At 37.4% G+C, this 14,429-nt stretch overlaps 1 protein-coding gene across 32 annotated transcripts in view; it reads left to right on the top strand.

Moving 5' to 3' along the window:
* Positions 1-14,429, top strand: part of MBNL3 (muscleblind like splicing regulator 3) — a 169,307-nt gene that overhangs the window by 56,299 nt on the left and 98,579 nt on the right. For 7 of the 32 annotated variants that reach the window (XM_070257926.1, XM_070257945.1, XM_070257943.1 and 4 more), the window contains exon 2: positions 10,290-10,386. The exons of the other annotated variants lie outside the window; for them this stretch is intronic. The gene's annotated coding sequence lies outside the window, so the exon portion shown is untranslated. The remainder of the gene's footprint in view (positions 1-10,289; positions 10,387-14,429) is intronic. 32 annotated transcript variants of the gene reach the window in all.

The following is a 14,429-nucleotide window of genomic DNA, read 5'->3' as shown; positions in this document are numbered from 1 at the left end:
CTGTCTTATATGCATTTTGTGTCACCCAAAGACCAAATGCAGTGCTATACACATAGCACACAAATTACCAATGCACTTCCTCTCTGATACTGTAACAGAAAGTTACTGACTTGTGGCATCTTAGCCTTGTATGGTGACTTTGATGTTTCTAGTCCAGTTTCCCATGCAATGTGATAGAAACCCGGGAGAGAGTAGTGCACCACCTAGTGAAGCACTCCAGCGCACTGTTGGACAGCTCAAGCTGTGAGCCGGCCCTTCACTGTACTGAGCTAAATTGTGCCTCTCTATAGCTGGGCCTGGTGGTCTAGTGGTTAAGATTCAGAGTACTGCGGCCTGGGTTCATTTCCTGGTCAGAGAACTATACCATGGTTCACACTGTGATGGTTGCATGTTGCTGTGATACTGAAAGCTATGCCACTTGTATTTCAAATACCAGCAGGGTCCCCCATGGTGGACAGGTTTCAGTGGAGCTTCCAGACTAGGAAGAAGGACCTGGCCACCCACTTCCATAGCACTGGAAGGGGAGAGGATGGCGCAAAAAAGACTGGGCAGGGTTCCACCCTGCTGTACACAGGGTCACTGGGAGTCAGAATCCACTCGATGGCACTATCAAAATGACTATAGTTTTCACCTATAGATCCTTCTAGTGAAACAGTAAAGAAGTCAACTGCTTACCTTTACTTTTTCTTGTTCATCTCCAGAGTTCCTCGTTTTTTAAGTATTTAGATATGGAACTTGATGGGTTCAGAGTAAATATATAGCAAAACATTTAAAAAAGTTTTTAGTCATTATAAAGTAATGGGATGAGCTTTGTCAGATTCTTATTTCCATATTGAAAAAGATGAGATTGGTGACTTATTTCAGAAGCACTTAATTAGTGCTTATTTTGTGCCAAGCAGTGTTCTAAGTGCTTTGTAAATATTTACATGTTTCAATCTACAAAACAATCCTATTAGATAGATACTATTATTGGCACCATTTTATAGATGAGGGAACTAAAGTACAGATCATTTTAGGTAACTTGCCCAAGGTCTTTCAACTAGTAGGTGAAAGGTGGGATTATGAACAAAGCCTTCTGGCTCCAAAATCGTATTCTCAACCACTATGCTACAGTGAGATATCTTTCATAGTTTTTTTTAAAAAATGCAGGGACATTTAATTTTTTCTCTCTTTTGTTCTAATAAGTAAGCATCCAGTTATTTAAAGTTTCCAATTTTTCATGAGACTTTATTATTTTTAAATTAAGTTTTCTTTTTAAAGATCTGGAAAGATACTGCTTTCATTTATTCTCTCTGTTTTTGCCACCTTGAAGCACTATACCTTTATTGTGGTTATATAAAACTTTTTCCTATTTAATTAACTGTTGTTGCTAATATCTGGGTAAGTTGTACTTTGGTCTCTAAGGATGCTGTTACATCAGCTCTGTTTTCTGTCCCTAAGGCAGTCCTTTAATTTTTTCCATCTAGGTCCTTTGCACTCTTCCACACTGCATTTATTTAAATGTTCACTTTGGCTAAAGCCAAGCCAAAAACATCAAATAAACACTGTAATTTGCTCATTTATGTTTTTTCATTGTCTTTACATTCCTAGCAACCCACCTCGCATATCTAATTTCAGTTCTATGTCATTAACTGGGATTGTTGGTTTATTGAGTGCCTACTTCACACCAGGGGTACTCACATCTGTCATATGATTTAATCCTGCTAGCAAACTGAGGTGCTTTAGGTTAAATATCTTGCCAAGGTTGAAATCCAGGTCTTCATGATTCTAAAGCTCATTCTATACACTGTGGAACAACTAACCTTTCTTCATTTTTCTGGGCCTTAGTTTCCCCGTCTGTGCAATGAAAATAAAGGGACTGAGAGCCTACTAAGTGATGGGCACTAGGCTGGGTCCTGTCACAGAAATAGCTGCAGAACTATGATGTAATGGGCTCATGGTGAAGAGTTCTGTTTGAAGAGTGCTCTGAGAATCTGGTGATCCCTTCTGCTTGCTGGAGTTGAGAAGCTGGCCTTGGAGGAACAAGTAGGATTTCTCCCTTTCTAAGGATGCACATTCCGTAATTTTATACGACCTTAAAATATATATATTTAAAAAATAGATTTAAGTGTGTGGCATCAAAATAATAGTTTGCTAGACTATTAAAGTCCATGGGAACAGGAACCATGCCCAATACCTTGTATATAGTACAGTACTTAATACATATTTGGAGAGCCAGTGAAGGAAAAAATCAGTTTTTGCAAATATACGGATTCTTACCTATACATAACTGACAAATCAGAGATTTTTTAATGATTAACTACTATGTCATGCATACTTCCACCTTTATTATTTATATAGTATTCAACTCATCTAGTATTTATTGAGAACCTAATTGTGCCAGGTACTATGCTGGGGGAGGTAATCATAAATGTACCTACAGTTCGAGCAATGTTTAATTCAAATTGGTGTTGTTCTTGAATGCAGTCATTCAACCTAAGACAGTTTTAAGAAGGGTGGAGATGGAAGCCATATTGTAGTGCATGTAGGAGTGATTGGGAGTGAGGAAGAGGAGGCATCAGTTGGAGAATATTCCAGCAATGAAGGTTTAAGAAGCCTTCCTTGAGAGAGAGGCAGAGCTGAGCTGTAGGAAAGTCACTCGACTTGATGTTTTTTGGGAGAGATAAAATTGCAGCTCAAGAGATAATGAGAAGACACCTTAGGAACATGGTCAAGGAATGGAGGGGTTCTTTATGATATTATGGTTGGGCTATTCATCAGTAACCTTGTGGGCTTAAACATAAGTTTTTAAAAAATGAAGGGTATATAACATCTGGATTCCTAAGATCATGTCATCTATGCACTAAGATTATCTTTTGGAAATTTTGAAAATAAAATGTAAACATGAGGGGCTGTGGCTTATCCCTGTTTATTCCCTTGACATCTAGTTATGTGGCCCTAAGTTAGTCCTTAAAAAATATTTGTTCAGGGAATCTATTTATGAAAGAGAAATTATAGAAAACTATTATTGATATGCGTTCAATAATTGGATATGAGCCATTTACAATGAATGGTTTAGAGAGTCCTTCATTGACTTGCCTGAGGGTAATGAACTACACTTGATCTTTCAGGATTACTTGCAATTCTAGAATTCTCAGAATTGTTATCCTTCAGTGAAAGCATCTTATTCGTTTTTTGGCAAACCTGATAACCCAGGTTGTATTGTTTTAGTGACTACTAATGTGAAAGCTGCTTTGTTGCTTGAGGCTAGAATGTGTAGTAGTACATGTAATTGATAATACCATCCATAGTCTGACCCAAGGAATTTAAGCTCAGTTTTATGTAGTGTGAGTTGAGGAAGTTTCTATTATGCTGAGAACCTTTATGATCTTTTGTGGGAGTATACTGTTATTTAAAATAGAATCAAGGCATTTTGGTCTCTTTCATTGATATATTGAATTATATGACAGTTAAATTTAAGTCATTTAGTACTTGGTGATATAGATGATGTTATGTTAGCCTTAATTTCTTCATCACCCCTATAAGGTGTACGGACATGATTTTAAATTGCTGAATACAGCATAGTAACTACAGTATAGAATTTCATCAGCTTTGATGAACATTCCATCCACCTCAGTATAAATGTAAGTGCTCTCTTTAACTCAATATTTAAGCCGTTACTCCTTCTCCTTCTCCTCCTTTTCTGCTTGACCATTTAAGCTGATTGATTTTTTGAATGATTCTTAATCTATAGGTATCCTCTTACTTTCCATACATGTTGTTTGTGCTGACCTTAGTGTATGGACTTCCTTGCTGGTTTGATTTCAGCGTTTTCCTTGAGTTTTATTTTCAAATTCTTCCTTTCTTTTCAGGCTCTTCCTCAGATCTTGTCATGAAACCATCATGTGGAGAGCTCTTTTTTATTTTCCTTCTCTTCGTGATTTGCATACTCCAGACAGAGAGGAGTTTTTGAAGGCAGTGGCTACTTTGCTGCAGTGTTATAGCTTCATAGTTTTTTCATAATTTCTAAATGTTGGTTCAAAGTTGTCACTTTGATTTGGATAATCATATTTTTTATAGAGAATTCTTATTATTGGGGAAGGAATTTAGAATGCCCAAAGGCTTTTATGTTTCCCCTCATGCCAGCTGGATGCCAGATTTCTAGGCCACATGTTCTCTTGAAGGGTGATTTTAAACCCAATGTGTCAAGCATTTTCTAAATTATTTGCCAGACACGCACGAGAAGATGTATTCAAAAAATTATAAGCAATTCAGGATCCTCTGGCTTCCATGGATAGGCAGTAATGAGCTTTCATGTCATAATTACAGGAAGCTGGGAAGAAAATTGAGAAACTGGAGATTTTTAAATTAGTGTCCACGACTCTATTATTATGACATCTGAGAACTTTAAATACTGAAAAACTCAATACCGCTATTTGATGACAAGTCAAGAATTGAGATTTGTGACAGATTTTGTTTTGAAATTAAAGTTTAACATCGCTCCTTAATATTATCTGCTACATAGGGCATTGGAATGATTGAATGAAATAATGAATATAAAACACTTAACAGTGTCTGGCACCGAATAGAGCTCCATAAATGTTAACAAGTATTAACATCTAGGAATACCAATTGTTTAATAACAAAGATACTGCTTTAGAATACATCGTAACGTGTGGTCAGCAAAGCAAATTTATTCTCCTCATTGTATTTAGTTGTTATTTTGTGAACCCTAAACTCACTCTTGAAATTTTTACTCAATAAAATTCCCAGTATCCCAATTGATTAGAAATTGATATAGAGAATATTTTTAATGGAAAATTTTGTACGTATGTTTATCCTGACCAGAAGATAGCAGGAGAAATGGGTTCTCATAGGTAGAAACAGGGAAAGAGGAGCCAAAACCACGCATTTGGTTAACAGGAGAAATATGCCAGAATATATGTTTTGGCTAGGAGCAGACTGTGGCCAAGAGGGTCAGGTGGTTATAAGCAAGTAAGCTGAGTCTAATTCTGAAAGGTTTTAGAAATTAAAGAGGATCAGGTAGAGTGTTGTAGAAAAACAGAGGCCAAAGTTTGGACAACCTTCAGTAGAGAAGCAGATGGGACAAAACCATGTGTTCAAAGAAGGTGGTGTTCTCTGAAACTGAAAGAGGGTGTCAAGGCAGTTGCATTGAAATTAATGGAAGACAGAGAGGCACAGGGGTTCATAAATTCTTCTAATCTCAGAGGCAAGAGACTGCCCTTCCCTAGGCATTCAAAGCTACAAAGAGTGCCCTTCTGGTTTTCAGTAGTATGAAGTGCCTCCATAGCCAGGAATTAAGCTCCAACATGGATATGAGTTGTCAATGAAAGAAACTAGATGAATCAGGACAGTTGGGTTAAACATTTGGGAATCTGTCTGCCCGTTTGGTCACAGATTGCCAAGATATCAGGTATGATGAAATTGGGTCATGAGCTCTTCATGTGTACACTAACAATTTCAGGCATTTTAACCAGGTAGATGAACCTTTCTGGGCCTCTGTTCAAGGTTGAAGTAATCAATAGGTTACTTTGTTCCTCACTGGCTTTGATAACTCTGTTGTGAGCACAGTTGGAGTTATTTGTAGTGTTTTTAGGTTTGATGTGGACTTGATTTTCCACACCCTCCTTTTTAAAATGTGAAATCTAGATTTAAATGACACACCTTACAGAAGTAGGCACATAAGCTATTTCCCCATTTATTGAGGTAAACCAAAGTTGAAATTGGTAGATCTCACAGAACTATTCTTATTTGAAGATGAGTATTACATTGCAGTATTACGTTTCTTCTTTCCAGCTCCCCTCTTCCTTTGAGGGTTTTGTAATCTTTCCTTTGAGACTTGTTGAGCTTGACCTTGAGAGATAGAAGAGAACTATTCTGTCTGGGCCAGGAAGGTGACTTTATAATGACTGTGTTATAGTAACACACTCTTCATTAACGTTAGCAAGGGCCTTGACTACTTGTCCAAAATTCAATTAAAAGACGTTAAGGGCCGGCTCCGTGGCCGAGTGGTTAAGTTCGAGCGCTCTGCTGTGGCGGCCCAGGGTTCGGATCCTGGGCGCAGACATGGCACCGCTCATCAGGCCACGTTGAGGCAGCGTCCCACATCCCACAACTAGAAGGACCTGCAACTAAGATATACAACTATGTATTGGGGGCGGGGGGTTGGGAAATAAAGCAGAAAAAAAGGAAACGAAAAAAGATTGGCAACAGTTGTTAGCCCAGGTGCCAGTCCTTAAAAAAAAAAAAGGAAGATTGGCAACAGTTGTTAGCCTAGGTGCCAATCTTTAGAAAAAAGACGATAAAAAGCCAGTTTGTTTTACATTTCCTCTAAATTTTTCTATAAAGAAAGGCATATAATTTCCAATCCAGCATAAATCACTCTGAAATTTCAAGAGCAAAATGGAATTCTTATTTTAGAGGCCTTTAAGGAAGGATACTCTCAGGCCCGTGTGAAGATTGGGCAATGTAGAACTTAAGAGTCTGTCCTGTCTATGCACCCAACTCTTCACTCCTAACTCTTTACTAAAGCAACCAGCTTTCAAAAAACCCCAGGCAATTGGTATATACGTATATATGTATGTATATATTGGTATAAATAATTGGTATAATTGGTATATATGTATATATGTAATATATATATTAGTCATGTGTATGATACAAATGTGAAATAATGCCTCTAGCAGCAGTAACTTCAGACACAAAGGGTGGAACTCTTGTACACACTTGCCCAAAAAATTCAATTTCCCAGAAAACTCCCTTCAAGTCTACTAGAAATTTTGGCTTTTATATTTTAAACTACTTGGTCCTTGAAATCAGTGTACCTTTGGTCCCCTCCCAACATTTTCAGCCACAAAGCTTTTTTCTCTATCCTTTTGCTAGTTTTATAAGTGCTCCTAATAAGGAGTAGGGGCTTTGTATTGAGGTGGAAAATCTGAATTTATTGGCTATAATACCAGTGATGAATTTAGGTAAGGAAGCCCTCAGCGGATGCCTACTAGATACAGTAGATGAATCCCTTTAGACCATTAAATCACTTAGATGCTCTAGCAAGTAGCACCCTTATGTGACGCACAAGTTTGACTAGAGAGTTACTTGGGCTGTTTACAAGTATTTAAAGGGTAAATCAACATTTAGTGATAACTTTTGATTACTGTTTTGTAATTTGTGTGTGTGTGTTAGTGGATAGTGAATGTTTAACCAAATCTTATCAGTGAGTAAATTGGCCCCAAAACTTCACTTGAATCTAATTCAATATGCACTTTGGGAGGAGCGTGAACACTTTCAAACCGCTGGGGTGCTGGTTAAAGTCCTGTAGCAGGAATTTACAGGATGCTGTTATAGCCTAAAAGTGACTATCTAAATTTAACTCCTGGCATGAGCTTGTTCTGTAACAAAATCTAACTGAAAAAAATCCTGTTGAAATTTCAACTTCATTCTTAAAAGAAATTTCTATTATAGAGATTATGATTGAAAAGTATTTGAGTCAGTTCAAAACATACGAATAGAGTTATGTGTTCTCAATGACTGGGGTCATTGATAAGTGGGGAGTTAGCAAAATCCAAACAAGAAACTGCAATTTTCAGTTTGTTTCTCTGCCCACTTTTCGTGTCCACCTGACTTGAATCACTGCCTGTCCTGGCCTCACAGAGCCCGTAAACTGGAGAGAAACATTCTGACCTTCAGCTACTTCCCTTTCATCTTTAGCTCTTCCAGACTACTGTGTTGGATACATAAAATTTGCTTAGGCTGTGTGTTGTGGGCTCCTTTGAGTCACTTTCAAGGTCCTTCAGAAACTACCTACACATAATCACTCCTGTGCGGTATGAACCTGCCATCCTAGCCAGCCCAGGTCTGCTCACCATCTTACAGATAACTGGCGCCTGATCTTCTCTTCTCGCCCTCATTCACACTTGTCCTCTTTCCAGGAATGCTCTCTGCCCCTGCAGTCTCACGTAGGGCCTTCTCATTCTTTAAGGCCCGACTCTACTTTCTCCTCTTTGTAAATTCTCTTGACTATACCAGGCCTCAGTGACATCCTCTTCTCAGAACTCTCAGAACTCTCACCATGTTTGTTGTTAATGTTACTAAATTTTGCTCTTACTTGTCTACATTGTTTGCTTTTCTTTCATATTATGTTGTTCTTGCCTCCCCAACTCAACAGAGGCTTCTTGAGTACAGAGGCAGTGTTTGAAATCTCTTCTGATTCCCCAGAAGCATGTGACACAAGTCTGTGCATATAGTTGGTATACAATAAATGTTTGGTGTTTGATTGATATTTTCCCACATGAACATTTTTAAAGGCCTCATTTGCTTGAATTTAAGGGAATGATAGTAAAGATTTGTTAAATGGATAAAATGAACGATAGATATGATTTTTGTTTATTTTGTTCCCCTCCTGTCCCCATTCATGGGCAACCCATTGAATGTATGATTCTCAAGACAGGGATTGCATCTTTTCATCTTTATATCCCCAGAACCTAGATCAGTGCCTAGGTCATATTAGATGCCCCATAAATATTTTTTGATTGAATCTTCAGCAAACTCACCCTGCTTATATTAAATGCAATGAGGCTTGTTACTCATTTTGTATTTTGCTCACGTCAAATGCTTGAGCATTATAGGACTTGAATTGCCAAATATGTTAAGTTCCTGTTGTCTTCAAGTTTAAGTGCAGTTTTTGGTGAATGAAGATCTTTTAATGGCACTGGGACTTCTGTCCCATACATAAAAGCAAGCAATTAACCAGTGTTATTTAATAGGAACTGTGTTTAGAATCCAGGTTTTAAGTTGTTTTTATATTAAATTGGATTCGTTTGAAATATTTAAATGGCATTTATTAGTAAGTTCTCATAATTTTGTACATTATTTAAAAAGAAACATACCTTTAACAAAAAGAGATGACCTCCTCTGACAAACAAAACCAGTCCCACACCTTGGTTGCTAAAGCTATGTTCAAAAGAGACACTTTAGCACTTTTCTTTTTTCTTTCTATGACTGAAGTGGATCTTTTACTTGCTTTTTGAAATGGAATAACCTGACTTACCTGCTTTTTGTAAAAGGCATATTAAATTTATTGCCCTTGGATAATTGTGAAAAAAACGCAACAAAGCTTTAAAAAAGAAACTTAAAGAAAAATTTCTGCACATAGGGAAAATATCCTTATTTTTACAGCCTTTTTTTTTTTTGGACAGAAAACTCAGTTTTCCATAGGATGGCTATGAAATCATGGTTTCCATCTACGATGCGGAACACCTCTCACATGCCTTAAAGAATGCCTGTTGGTGGACCACTAACCAAAACATGTGAGGGAAATAGAACTTGAAGCAAATTCGAAACTTGAAAGCTTTTAAATCTTGTCAGTCTGCCAATCCAAGCAGCGTGTGGCAGGTGTGTCATATATTCGTAGAGCCAAAATAAATGGCCACAAGAAATTCCAAGGTAATACAGAAGTAAGGAAAGCTTAAAATGGAAAGAAAGGAAACATTGTTTTCATTGTTTATTCAGGAGGTTGATAAATGCATTTAAAGAAATGCCTCTTCAGATATTGCTTTAGGTGCCAAATTGTATCTTTGTGATCTTCTGGACCAGGCATTGGCAATGTTTTTATGTTATGTGCTACCTTGTGGAGGGAAGGCAAAAGAAAGGAGGAGACAAGGAAAATGTAGGAAAAGTGAGGCAAAAGTAGCTTCTGGCAGTGGCCTTGAAAACAATTCTGGGACAAGTTACTATTTCCATTAGATCAGTAGAAAATACTTATTTCTTTTGTTTTAACTTCAAGAAGACGTCCATGGGAAAAGGAGTGAGTCTTTAAAAAATGTATGATCTACTTTCTTAAAAGGAAGCCCTTAAAAATCAATCTGGTGTATATGTAATTTTAAAATAAAAGCGTTTATATTTTCTTTATGTTATGTCTTATCTAAAATTCTTATAGATGAGCATTAATTAAAAGCCAAGATTAACTGTTTTTTTCAAGGAACAATACTTAGGGAATGTTTCTTCCCGTGGCTGTAAGTGAGATGTCCTCCAGCCCCACTCCCAGTGCAGTTTCATCACACCGACTGTTCGGCAAAAACATTCCAAAGATTGACCTATTATGCAAAGATATAGACAGAAATCATTTGAGTATCCCATATTTTTACTCTAAATCCGGGAAAAGATCTTGCTGCTATCAAATGAGCAGGAATAAACCATTCCTTATGAAAACTGAGTACTCTACATATCAAGAATCCCAGGTATTAATATTCCAATTTGAAAGCTGAATTGTGAAAAAATACTCAATTTTACAGGTCCAATAGACTCGAAACTGACAGAGGTGACCAAAGCTCAGTCAGCTTAGATGGTGCTCAACTGACAAAACTGCTTGCTAGCCTCATACAAAAGAAGGTATGATGTTAAATTCTCATTTAATCTTTGATCTTTCAGAATAGGAATCCTGGGGAAGGCTATAGCATTCTAACTTCCCATGAAAAAATAGAGCCAGCAAAAAACTAAGTAAGACATGATCTCTACCTTCAAGGAATTTATAGTCTAATAAGGGAGGAAAGTTAAGGGCCTATAATGAAGAAGAATGTGATACCTGTCATAAGAGAGACACAGTATTGTGACATGGTTAAGAGGGTGGGCTCTGGACTCAGACTGCCTAGTTTTGAACTATGGCTTTATCACCTACTAGATACACGACATTGTGCAAGTTAAATTGCTTCACCTTTTCCCACCTCTGTTTCTCTATCTGTAAAATGGGAACGGTAGTACCCTTTCCAAGAGGAATCCTGAGAGCAGTAAGACTTGGTGTAATTCTAAGATATTTCTTTTGGTGACTCATTTCTATGCAATAGTGTTTGAGCGTGTCTTTAAAAGTGTTCTTAAGTTGTAGTGCTTGGTGTACTATCCATGGCAAATTAGAGGCCTGTGTTGAAGTCAGAAAACCTAGTGTCTGCGTCCAGCCCTTCCTAAACTCTCATAAACATTTCACTTCTGTGCCTTAGGTTTGTTCTCTATTTAAATGAGCATAGGAAGTTCCACAACAGCAGGAACCTTAGTCTTGTTCAACATCTGGAACAGTGCTTGGCACATCGTAGATGCTGGATAAATGTTGATGCAGCACAACTCGAGGATATTATGAAGATGGTGATACAATAGGCGTGGAAGTAATTTTGAGAAAGAATCATAAGTACTACACAAAAATGGTTGGCTTTCCTTGTTAAAGATTCCCAAGAGAGATAAGAGATAAGAAAGGATCGCTACTACATTTCTCTGCCGGGAGCCATGCTTGGGATTTGGAGTCAGAGGATCTTGCGTTGAGTCGTTGCTCTATCACTTAAGGCTTTGTAACTTCAGATAAGTAATTTAACCTCTTTGAGCTTCACTTCCTTCACCAGCATTTTTGGGTTATCAACCATGCTTTAGAATATTTTTTAGAGCTCCAGAGATCAGTGAATTAAAGGCACTTGTGAACTACGAATAGTAACAAGTACACATGTACTACGAAATGGTGACTTTTCATTGTTCTACATTAGAGAACTAGAAATCATAAAAAGCACAATTGTATTCCTATTACTCACGTCTAAGGTAGAGAAGATAAAGTTGTATTGTCCCCCAAACAGAGTTGATCTTCTTTAAAACACAGGGAAAAATGGATCACCTCCCTGTCTTTTATACACAGTCAGACGAGCAGAGCTGCATGAGGGAACTTCTCTCCATCGTCGTACCAGCTCCCTTTAGTTGTTGCACCTAGCTGCTTCTATGCCAGCTCCAAAAATAGTGCCAGTCTGAAGGAAGACATGTACTGGCTAGAACTGTTATAAGGAATTGGTTAACGTCCCATCAGAGGTTACAGGCTTATGTAAAAAAAAAAAAATCCTTCTCTCATTCCCCTTATCTTACATAAAATGCCTGGCCAGAGTCCAATTCCTGTTTGCATTTTTCATTTGTAAAAGTTCAAAGTTCAAAAAATTATTTTTTATTATCTGTTTCTATACTTGATGGATCTCTGCAAAAAAATCTTTATCCAGACCCTCACGGTTTATGTTCTGAGCAAATAATATCTATAAATACGTATTCCTTTTTGATTATTTTTCTTTCAAATGTATTCAGGCAGCCTCTATGATTTAGTTGTAGGATTAAATTTGAATACGTTTTTAAATATAAACTTACAAACTCGAAGAAAGTACTCTTTTACTTTCCATAATAGACTAAGTCAGTTACACTATGGAAACTAATTTACTCTTGAAATTCAACTTAGCAACATTACTTAGAAGAATTTGTGTCTAAGGAGAATCTAAGAAAGATTGGGGTGGTTAATTCCATCACTCATGAGCCTTTTGTTGTTGTTGTTATGTCTCTTTAGACTTCTAAAAAATATAATAGCTTTATTGGTATATAATTCACGTACTATCCAATCGACCCATTTAAAGTGTTCGATTTAGTGAATGGGTTCCAGTGTATTCAAAAAATTGTGCAACTCTCACCACTATCTGTTCCTAGAATATTTTTGTCACCCCCAAAGAAGACCTCATACCCATTAAGTAGTTCCCCTGCCTTCTCACTTCCCCCAGACCCTTATAACCGCTAATCTGCTTTTTGACTCTGTGGGTTTGCCTACTCTGGATATTTAATGTGAATGGAACCATACAGTATGTCGCCTTGTGACTGGCTTCTTTTACTTTGTATGATGATTTTGAGGTTTATTCATGTTGTAGCATGTATCAGTACTTGGTTCCTTTTAATGGTAGAATAATATTCCACTTTGTGTATATATCACATTTTGTGTAACCATTCATCTCTTCATGGACCCTTGGGTTGTTTCCGCCTCTTGGCTGTCGTGAATAGTGCTGTGAACATAAGTGCACAAATATCTCTTCTAGACCCTGCTTTCAATTCTTCTTGGTATATTCCTGGGCGGAGAAGTGCTAGGTTATGTGGGCGTAGATGTGCTAGGTTATGTGGTAACTGTTTAACATTTTGAGGAACTGTCAGACTGTTTTCCATAGCAGCTGCATTATTTTACATTCTCACCAGCAATGCATGACGGTTCCAATTTCTCCGATTTTTCCTCTTTCTTATTATAGCCATCCTAATGGATGTGAAGTGGTATTGCATTGTCGTTTTCATTTGCATTTCCCCCATCTGGCTAGTTTTTTACAAAACTATTTTAAATGCTTTTCTGGAGGCCATTTGCCTGACAAACTTAACCTTCCCTCTAGAACATGATCCTGCATGGAACATATTGCAAAAGGGCTCTCAAACCAGTAAGAGCAGTCACAGACCTTCAGCGTGAAAGCCCTGTGCTTTGCCCGTAGGCCCCTCATTCAGTGAGTAACTAACTTTTATTCAACAGTTGTGATTGGCTATTATGTTTTCCAGAAGGGAGCTGGACAACCCCCTATGACAAATGTTGTGGCAGGACTAGAAGTGACAATTAGCAATTTGCCACTGAAGGAGGAGAACTATAATACCTCCCAGGACATTTATGACCCCAAGTCTTCAACCAGACGCCAAACTATGTTCAATATTTTGTAAGAAGGCAAAACTACGTATAGTACATTTTAGAAAGATTTCCATGAAGAGTGACTCAGAGAAACACGTTTTTCTCTTGAATGGATAAGCGCGTGTGAATATTCTAGATGCTTAATTTCCAAATGGTATCTGAAAAACTAGGTGATATTGATTTTACTCTTGAATGCCAAAAGGACAAACAGAAAATTCAGATTCTGTAAAATTATTGAAGATATTGTTTAAAAAAGTAAATGAAATGTTTTTAAGAACTTGATGCTACTTTTTTGATGAAGTTAATTAGTTGATTTGTCTGATACTCAGAGCTTACTTTTGCTTTAGAAAATCCCTTTTGTTTCTGTATGTGTTCATGGCAGTAATGCCAGTAAATTAACCTTTCATCTATCTTCCAAGCTGAGTTGCTAGAAATTGTTGCTGGTTGACACTGGGTTAAACTGCAAACCTTAAAACTGCACAATATTTAATGTATGATTGAACAGTGCTTTCTGTCTCACTTATTTGTATATGCTGAAACTTCCTTCTGAGTTGTTCCAATATCCCTTCCTAGAGCCTAATAACAGAGCATACACAGAAAAGAAACTCAGCATCCTTTCAAAGGATTTCTTTCTTTATCTGAAGCACATTTTACATTTCCCTCCCTTCTCCTACCTCCTTTGCAGTAGGTCTCCAGCTAGTCATGTCATGACTGTTTTACGTGGTCATCAACAATTACATTTAAAATACACACACAGAGTTACCTCTTGGAGCAACTTAGATTTTCTTAGCAATGTCTGTTTTCTGGATTTTGAGAGCAGATAATCAAGCCTTCAGTCAGACTGTAGAAAGCTAGTTTAAAGACAAGTCTTTGGTAGCCTCTAAAAACTGGAGACGCGCAGGTGGATCATGACTGCATAAGGGGCTGTCGTGTCAAGCTC

This window comes from Equus caballus, chromosome X (genome assembly GCF_041296265.1).
Source record: "Equus caballus isolate H_3958 breed thoroughbred chromosome X, TB-T2T, whole genome shotgun sequence".
NCBI lineage: Eukaryota > Metazoa > Chordata > Mammalia > Perissodactyla > Equidae > Equus > Equus caballus.
This window is presented reverse-complemented; position numbering and strand designations above follow the sequence as displayed.